The 10608-nt window shown below is 33.8% G+C and overlaps 1 long non-coding RNA gene across 1 annotated transcript; it reads right to left on the bottom strand.

Annotated features, from left to right (window-relative positions):
• Positions 1-573: 573 nt before the first annotated feature.
• Positions 574-7343, bottom strand: LOC143611344 (uncharacterized). Its single transcript, XR_013149756.1, has 3 exons — positions 7303-7343; positions 834-1025; positions 574-748 (listed from the first exon to the last, which is right to left on the bottom strand). It is a non-coding gene; the product is annotated as an uncharacterized LOC143611344 (long non-coding RNA).
• Positions 7344-10608: the final 3265 nt, after the last annotated feature.

Here is a 10608-nt window from a genome sequence, read left to right as displayed (position 1 = left end):
CCGAGGCCTTCAAATTCAGTGTCAGTGGATATCCATTGATTTTGTGGTGAAATGTGGTGAAGCATAACCTAAAGAAATACACAATATGCAGTTCTTTAGCAACACAAAATTTAAAAACATTAATTGTTTATCCAATATGTTTAAATAGTTAAACCCAATACATAAAAAGAACAGATGGCTGGTTAAGTAAGTGTGTTTGCATAAAAATCAGCACATGCTTGGCATTCACAATCCACGAGCCTGCACACGTCACATCCAAAACACACACAATACTTGCAACCTTTGCAATTGCTACTCTTTGGGCATCCGCTATGTGGTCTTGAACTCCTCTGCCCAAGGTCTTCGCATGTCCACCTTCATCAAAAAGGTTTTATGAATGATAACAAATCAACTTATTAAAAATTAGCTCTTAGATATATAGATAGATAAAGTTACCTGCCGCAACTCATGTCACTGCAAGTTCGGTTTTCCCTTGCAGCTGCAAAGTGATAAGACTTGCACACGTCCTTTGTCTTAAGTTCAAAGCGACACACCTTGTGACACGCGGTAGAACTCAAGAACTCGTCTCGATGGGAGACTTTGTTGCGTGGTCTAACATATTCATCTCCTTTATAGTACCTCAGCAAACATGTTTGTGCTAATTTTATCTTCTTGAGGTTGGAGTTAAGAACCCAAATCTTGGTCCTCCAATTTGGCACATTCATACAACCCGATGCGTGTTTCACAAGTTTTGCAGGACTGCTAAACACTATTACAACCAAAAGTACCATATTTAAGATTTTATAACAAAAGATATAATAACAGTATGTGGTTGTGTGAGAGTTTGATCATGCCTTCTTTGCAGTCTAGAGTGCAATGACAAGTAGAGCGGATGGTGCCATCGTCACTGATTCTGAGGATGACTAACGAGTCCCCCAACCTTTTGTTTGTGCACCCACATGCTATTTCAACATAATGCGGCGCTCTCACCAAGATTTTCTCAGCAAAGGCAGCCAATTCCTCATCTGTAAATAGAGTCCCATTTCCTGTTGTTTGTGCAACCAAATTCAATTCGGTTACAAATTTAAAGAACTATAAGCATGGTTTATTTTATATTTTTTGAAAACTATTTCAATTACTAAGATGCTTGAAATAATATAAATTTCACACAACTTTTATGAACTAGGAAAAACAGTATTAAAAGAATCTAACAACTTAAGAGTGAACAATCATCATACCTAATCATACCTAAATGTTATGAAAAGAGAAGGCATTTATACAAATAGACACTTAATCTTAATCTTTGTTAACATACCAAATACCTCGATTGTGCTAAAGTGGATTCAAAGATCGTGCTGATTTATGATAAACTAATTTCGATTGCTGAACGAAAATCATATATTAATGTAAAATCAAATGAAATAATGCTAATTGTGTCTGCTATCATTAATCTATCATTAATCTTTTTGGATCTGGAAATTTAATTACACATGCTGTCTAATTTATAGTTTTATAAATATGGTTATCACAGTAGTTACTATTCTAGTAAAAAGATTGTCAATCGGCAGACAAATTATCAATTACACAATCACCAAGCATCAACCTGAAGTAGATCTAGTGAACTGATTGAAATGTAGAAAATTGATTGCAAAACCATGACCGAATTGAACCAAAAATAGCAACTTAAACAATTCCGTTCATCAGAAATCAAAATAGGACACCTTTATCACAAACTTTAATCGCAAGCAGATCCAATCAATCGATTAACGATCTTAGAAGCATCAACTGAATTGAATCATATATAGCACAACTCAAGCAATTTAAATGAACCTAAATCAAAATCGAGCACATATAGCAACATCAACTTCAATTTGCAAAATCAAAACTGAAATTAAACACGATTTGTAACATTGAAAGAAGTACACAAAAGGATAAAGAGATGTTTCTTTACCCAGCGCCATGTATCTTAAATTGAGTGTCCTTCAATTGTGTTCGAAGAGCTTTGGCTTGTGATTGAACGTCCAAATCTCACCATTTGAAATTTATAGAAAATATATAGGGCTAGAGTTGTCTTCAACTTGGTTAGATTTCCGTTATAACACCGTCAATTGTAATTTTTTTTGCCAAATCAGCACATGAAATCCTAAACGGCATCGTTTCGTATATTTCTTATTCGCGTGACTGTTATGTCCAGTGACATGAAAATTGTGATACCAGAATATCCGGCTCCTTTTTTGTTCTTTTTCATTATATCTCATCATTTTAACTTCAGTTTCCCAGAAGCTGCCATCAATTTTAATTTTGATATGAAATACAAAATTCACAAGAAAACCATTTATGGTCATATATCGAGGTCTCACTGAAAGCAGCCTCGCTCTATCCTATGATCGAGATAAAGTTTGCTCCATCCCACCTTTCTCAGACCCCACTTTCTAAGTGGGATATTACTTTGTACATTTGTTTGTTTGATTTATGAGGGAAAATCAATAACTGCTCAAAATGTAAGGAAAGTTTGATTGGCAAACTATCTTTTGAAAAAAGAATTGAACTACGAAGAAAATGTATTTGAAACGAAACCAGCAAAGAAATTCAAATTTTGTAATTTAAATAAACTGGAAGTTTTTGAAAGAGATGGAATTTGAATAAACAAGAAGTTTACAAAAGAATTAGAATTTGTGAAGTACATAGATGATAAATTATCATGTTTGATTTACAAATTTGATAAGGAAATTGGAACATGCTTGCAGCCTCAGATAAACCCAAGAACCCACTGCAAATACTCTTTCAGAACGGTCTTTATCCGCCTGCTGCTTCATTCGATTTTGAGCTCTCAAAAGAAATCTGAGAACCTGTATTGTAGTCTCCCTATTTCTCACAAACAAATCCACTTTTGGATTAGTATTATCCTTAGCAACATAAGGAACATGAATTGGTGGAACTATCCCATAGTCGTACGGGGTCATGACAATTGAAGCACGATAAGAAGTGTTACACCACCATTGGGCTAGAGGCAACAATTTGAACCAAGTATGTGGTCTCTCCAATACCATACACCTCAAACATCCTTCCAAACAGCGGTTGACAACCTCAGTTAAATCAGAAACAATGGTAACAAAGCCATAAACCCCTTCCAGAAATTACTTAAAAATATACTATCTTTACCAGAAACAATGGTAACAGGACAGCCATGGTGTTTATCATCTCTCAAAGTATTGAAGTTACCAACCACCACTCTGTTTTTCCATGTTAGTAATGCACCATCCCATTTAAAATGACTTATTTCTTGACCATTCTGCAATTGTTGCCAAATCATAGATACTTATGTTGGGTTTAATGTGGAGGCTCGATTGTTTTGGGTCCGGTTCAAGAGAATTATGGAGCAGGAAATTAGAAGATCAAATTGGTTGGCCCGCTTTGTTTTAATTCAAGCCCATATTAGTTGTCTTGGTGAACAAGTTGAAAACCCCAATCTTGTATCTATATATTTAGACTTGTACTTGTAATTCCTCATCACGAGGGAGGCAGTAGCAATAATAAAATACCCTGTGCAGCCTGTGGACGTAGGTCAGGTTAGACCGAACCACGTTAAATCTCGTGTGTTCATCTTCGTTTTTATTTCTCTTGTAGATTATATTGTGTTTGTGTGTGTTGAAATACTCGAATCTCTAACAGTGGTATAGAGCCGAGGTTACGGTTATACACGGGTGGAACACAATCGCAAGAGAAAAGTTGGTTGATTAGGGTTGTTATCGGCAGCCGTAGCCATCAAAACAACCATCGATCGAGGTTTACTCTTTCGATTTATGTTTGATCAAGTAGAATTAAAAGTTATTTCTTGTCTTATATGAATTAACACGTACAGTCGCACCATCGTATATTGTCCACATATCTCCTTATAATTAATAATTCATTGTTGTGTGAATTAATAACACAATTGATTGTGTTTAGAATAACCAACGTTCAAGTCTTGGGTTACAATTGAAAGCCACCGCCAAGTGTAATCAAAAGTCAACAAAGTTTTATTGTTGTGTTGACCAATCATTCCAAAAGCAGTTTGGGGTTGATTTGTGAGTTTGAAGTGGGTTTTGATTATCGAGTTTTGGCTTATTTGTCGGGCAGTTTAGCCGGGTGGTTTTGTTGTGGTTGTCAGGGGTTATTTTTATTCAAGTTTCGTTTAGTCATTGTCATGGCAGAAGACGGAAAGGTTATGATACAGAAGTTTGATGGGCAGAAGTTTGGTTGGTGGAAGATGCAGGTTGAGGCGCTACTTTGTCAGAAAGACTTGGATGTAGTGCTAGAAGATGAAAAACTAGAAAAGATGTCAGAAGCAGATTGAAAGAAGTTAGACAAGAAGGCTTGGGCATGTATTACTTTGTCATTGTCGGAAGATGTGGCATTTAACATCATGAAGGAAACCACAGCGCGTGGTATGATGGATGCACTATCCAACATGTCTGAGAAGCCCTCTACCGCAAATAAGGTCTATCTTATCCAAGAGCTAGTGACTATAAGAATGAAAGAGGGTGGGTCTATTGCAACGCATATTAATAATCTTAATTCGATCATGTCCCGCTTAGTGTCAGCCGATATTAAGTTTGATGATGAAGTTCAAGGTCTTTTGTTGTTATTATCTTTGCCCGACAGTTGGTCGTAAACAGTGACTGCGGTTTGTAGTTCGTCTACAAGAATTACTTTTGATCGGATTCGGGATTTGATTCTTGGAGAAGATTCAAGACGCAGAAGTTCAGCTGGTAATATATTAGTCACAGAAGGCAGATGTAGAGGAAAACAACGAGACAGTGGGAGCAGGAAGAGGAGTCAGTCTAGGACTCATAAAGATATTGAATGCTGGGGTTGTAAAGAGAAGGACACTTCAAGAATCAGTGTCCAAATGAGAAGAATGAAAAGAAAGAAGACAACACTGCAGAAGAATGCTTAGATGATGAGTTTTTAGTTCTTACTGTTGAGGATAATGTTGATTCCTGGGTCATGGATTCTGGTGCTTTATTTCATGCTACCCACAATAGTGAAGCATTGCAGAATCTGAAGGAATGTGATTTTGGTAAGGTTAAACTGGTGAAAAATGATGTTCTTAATGTTACAGGCATGGGTGACATGAATTTAGTTACTTCAGCCGGTTTATGGACCTTGAAGGATGTCAGAGTGATTCCAAGCTTACAGAAAAAGTTGATTTCTGTTGGAAAGTTGGATGAACAGGGACATGAGGTTAAATTTGGGAACGGGCAGTGGAAAGTTGTTAAGGGAAATCTTGTCATAGCTCGGGGAAGAAAGAGGGGTTCGTTATATATGGTCAATTATCGTCTGAGAGAGTGACCGACCAATTTTAGAAGAAGAACAAAAAGTCTGGTTCACAGAGTCTAGTGGGCAAAAAAGATTTGTTTTGCAGGAGATATATCCTGAGCCACAGGTCAGATTCAGGTTGAACATGCTAAAAGAGGTTAGAAAAACCAGTCATAGGTTTTCGCGGCAGTGGGAGCACTGGCAGTCAGTCAGTCAAAGATTTAGCCTGAGTTACCAGACAGTGGGTTAAGAGAACCAGTATTTCAGCGGTTAAAGTCTCTCCAAAAGATTACCTGCTTAATATGGAGAGTGTTGTTTGTTCTCAAGGTATTCCAGCAATTCGTGTAAGTGGGAGCCGGTAAGTACAGAGAATGAGTTAGTGGCAGTTGTAGCCATGACTGATGTGTTGGAGCTCGGGGGAGCTTCAACGGGTGTTTAGGTTAACTGATGAGAAGGCGGATGCAACCAGGAAGATGAGGAAGATTACAAGAGGTACAAGCGATCATCGGTAGGCAGTTTGAAGTTTATCAAGCCTCCAAGTGGGAGATTGTGGGGTTTAATGTGGAGGCTCGATTGTTTTGGGTCCGGTTCAAGAGAATTATGGAGCAGGAAATTAGAAGATCAAATTGGTTGGCCCGCTTTGTTTTAATTCAAGCCCATATTAGTTGTCTTGGTGAACAAGTAGAAAACCCTAATATCGTATCTATATATTTAGACTTGTACTTGTAATTCCTCATCACCAGTGTGGCAGTAGCAATAATAAAATACCCTGGTTGCAGCCTGTGAACGTAGGTCAGTTTAGACCGAACCACGTTAAATCTCGCGTGTTCATCTTCGTTTTTATTTCTCTTGCAGATTATATTGTGTTTGGGTGTGTGTAGAAATACCCGAATCCCTAACAACTTCTGGATACTTAGTCCACCTATCTTGAATTATAACCATTATAGCAGGCTCAAATGAAGCAACAGTCGGAGTGAACACAGAAACACGAGATAAAGCATCAGCAGCTACATTCTCATTATCCTGTTTGTATTCAATAACAGAATTAGTAATGAACATATGGTTCATAAGTGCTTGGAAAGTACGTAGCTGGTGCATTGGTAAGGCTCATAGTGTCGCTCATGAGTTCTAAATGCTGTTTTTTCAATATCATTAGGGCTCATTCAAAGTTGGTGATCCTGACCTTCAATCCAATTTAGAGAACACGGTAGCTTGGCCTAACTCATCTAATAATTCGTCTAATAGAGGAATAGGAAACTTAATTTTGATAGCGGCATCATTAAGTTTCCTGTAATCCATTCTCCAGCAGCAAAATCATTAAAATTTTCCCTAATTACCCCTGACTCCATTAACCCCTAAGTCATTTTCTCAATAATATCTTTTTGGACCACTGGTTACCTATAAGGTTTCTGATTAATAGGTTCACTGCCCTTTTTCGAAACAATTTTTTGATCAGTTTTTCAAGGTGGAGGCAAGGTTTTAGGAGTTTGAGAAACATCTTCAAACTCTTGTAGTAATTGCTGCAATGAAGCAGTGATTTCACTATCAATGGCTGCCAATTGTAAGCTAAACAGCTGAGAAGACATAACACAAGCTTGCTTTTGTAATACAGAAATCTTATTATTTTTTACTCCTTTGAGTTCACATTAATTTAAACACAGGTAAAAATAGTCACTTTAACTTTCAAATTTTGTCATCTAAAATAGAACACACAAAATATATGATGCTTAATGGTAAACAATCAATTAATTTGAGCGGCTTCTTTAAGCTGTACATTAACTCATATCCCCTAAACTGCCCTATGTAATCAGTTCATCATGAGACAGCATGTATTTAATGAAGACAATGAAAGACTATTGGAATGCGTATATTGAATAACTCTTAAATGTAACAAGTATTAAGATGATATGTCTAAATGCATTATAAAGTAGAAAGTATGGACATAAATGACTGATGTACATAAAAAAATGGACTAAATGATAATCAAATTCAAGTTCTAGCTAGGTAGGCAGATCAACTTACCGTGTCAGATTCGGTTTTCCTTTGCAGCAATGAGCAAGCTCCGCTGAAAAATTGGTCAAGGAGGGACTTCTCATCGTGCGGTCTCCTGCATACTGATCCCATATGTAATATTTGAGGACATATTCTCAATTGCAACGGTAAAAAGATCAAAATCGGGAAAATAACATGTGTTCTTAAATACTATAAAGGAGATCAACATAAAGATAACTTGTTATTCTTCCCAATTTTTTTTTATCAAAACACAAATACGCACCTTGAAACAAATATGACCATTAACTAATGGCATTTTCTTCAAAAATAATCATTAATGGCCATTTTTTGTTCGAGAACTCAAAATGATGATTTCGGAATAAAATGCCATTATAGGTCTTTTTGTTCAATGTGGTAAATTGTGTTCAAGAAAAAATCGAGAAGCGTTGGTCGGGTTCTCAAACTGAAGGATCAAAACTGCATTAAAAAGGAATGTCCCATAATTTGGGTTATAAGTTATGATAGAATGATCTAAAATGATAAGAATTTACAGTTTTAAATAGTTTTATATCATACATGAACTAGCTAGTACTCATAAACACACAAACATTAATAATCAAATTAGAGTCAACTTTATTTAAAATCAAGACAACCCGAGATGCAATAGACTCGAACTGAATGAGAAGTTAAGAACATAAATCACAGATGCAATAGAATTAATCAAATACGTACAGAGAAGTTAACTAACCTCATAAGGATCTTTGTTGATTTCGCCCATCTAATAAACCCTAGCTTTGTCGGGTATCACCGAAAACAATGTAACAAAGTACATAAATCCACATTTTCCTAGACGTTTTTTAGTTTTTTTTTATTGTATGGAATGACATAGTCGGGAAATAGCTTAAAACGATGGCCCCGGCTGGGCACAACGTCACTCCCGGGGAATGATCATCACTTTCTCCCATAGTCGAGGAACTCGGGAATTCATGGGACGGTTAGGTCTTCCCTAATCTATTAATCAACTAAGGGTCTTCGCCTAGCAATACCAAGTAATTGAACATGACTTTCTCTTTTCAAATGATAAAGGTTCAGGTCTCTTGGTCGTAAAAAAGGTGTAACTTAGAATTAAAATAGATAATGTGTTTCAATAAAATCTATTAACATGAAAAATAGTTAGAAGATAGTTTTTATGATTTGATTTCAAATTTTTATTAATTGAAAGTTTTACTCTAAATTGTTTGCTCATACATAACTAGGTTAGAAACTCATGTATTACACGGGTTTGAAAAATTAAATCTCATTCATTATCTTATTATATGATTTTTTCTTTATATTACAATAAAGGTGCTGCTAAACGTATCTCACCCTCCTCAATTTTACTAAATATACCTCATCCTTTAAGTTTTTCATTAATACAAATCAATTTTTTTTGTTTCTTTGTTGTCATTTTGTTATTTTTTATTATTATTATTTTTAATATTTTAGAAATTTTTTTTAAATAACAAAATATCACTTTTTCTTATTTATAATAAACATTTTTTATTATTTAAAAGTTTGTTTTTGTTCTATAGTTGTTTTATATTTTATAAAAAGAAAACTGATTCTTGAACCCTCTTCACGCTCATGTCATGTCAATGTAGTTTTTTTTAATAGTTTATAGAGTTAATTGGCATTTTCTTAAAACAAATTTCATATTTTGAAAGTTTTCTAATGTAGCTTTTCAATTTGCATGAATATGACCAAACATATATCAACATATATATACATAAATAGACACTAATAATAATAAAATATTATTATTATGATCAAGAAAAATAAGCACAAAAAAAATGTCATACAAAAAAAATAATTTTAAAAATATAAACTTTATAGTTTTTGGTTAAATAATATGAAAGAAAACTATAAAATGTAAAAAAATGTTACATCTTTAAATACTATTAAAACAATACATATTATCCACATGTCTTTCTATTAGCCTCTTCACATCAATTGTCTATATGTCATTCAACTAGTCTCACCACATCAATGTCACATCATTGCCAAGTCATATATTTCCTTTCCTATTATTACCAAATCATCTCATAAACTATATTTAAACCTTAAGATTTTCCATCATAATCATTTTAATCTCTCTCTCTCTCTCTCTCTCTCGGCTTACTAACTCCACCATCCAACATCTTCTATATTCCGGTAATGTAGATCGGGATTAATCGTTTTTCGGTAAAGTTATATATTATACTCTAATAGCCAACAATGTTATATGATTTTCCTGCAAGGTTATATCTTTCTCCGGTAAGGTTTTCCGATATGGTTTTATATTTATTTTAATTGTTATATGATTTTGTAATAATCTCTTTAGGTTGTATATCAAAATCCAAGATTTAATTAATATTTTGAATTTATTACGGTCTTCCGGTAACGTTGCCGGTAAGATTTTTGTTTTCTGTTTTTGTTTTTATTTATATTAATTATTATATGATTTTCTTATAATCTCTTTAGGTTCAATATCAAAATCGAAGATACAATGGAGAAATGGAGATTTTCTATGTTTCGTTTTTCCGGTAACGCGATTCAAATATTCCAGTTATCAATTAGAATATTTGTTTACATAATTCAAATCTTCTATAATTGGTAATTTATTTATTATGTGATATTAATATTAATATTTAATTTTCTCATTTCAGGTTATATCTCCAACTTGATACAGTTAATTTCATGGATTATGCATTGATGATTTGTTGATAAGATTTCTTACTTTTTGTTTAATATTGATGTATATTATTGTTATTATTCATGTACTTATGTATTTTTGTTTCATATTGATGTATATTTTTGTTATTATTTATGTATTTATGTACAATTTTTGCACTTCCAAAAAATATTTCTCAACTGTCAATATTATTGTCAATATCCATTAGTAGATTAAATTTTGAGTAGGTCCTAATTTTCACACACTTTCCATATTTTTTGTTTGACCAATGTATAATGAGGCATAAATGTCACAATTAATACTAATGGGTGTCATCATTTGGTTATGAAAACTGTAACAATTAATGCACTATAAAAAATCAAAATATTATTTGAATTTGAATTCTAAAAAAAGATATATTACAGTTGGTTATGGAAAATTTTTGGTTTCCATTGTCAATATTATAATGTTTATTAGTTTCCAATCTCGAAAATCTTCATATCTTATATGTTTAACCAATTTATAATTAGACATAAATGTCACAATTAATGATAATGGGTCTGTAACAAAATTGAATGCAGATTTCATTGACGGTAATAAAATAATAATAGTTATGGATCGACTAAAAAAACTAATAATTCAAGATT

The sequence above is a fragment of the Bidens hawaiensis genome, unplaced genomic scaffold (genome assembly GCF_021521415.1).
Source record: "Bidens hawaiensis isolate Kalapana, Puna unplaced genomic scaffold, B.hawaiensis_p1.1 tig00030776_1, whole genome shotgun sequence".
NCBI lineage: Eukaryota > Viridiplantae > Streptophyta > Magnoliopsida > Asterales > Asteraceae > Bidens > Bidens hawaiensis.
This window is presented reverse-complemented; position numbering and strand designations above follow the sequence as displayed.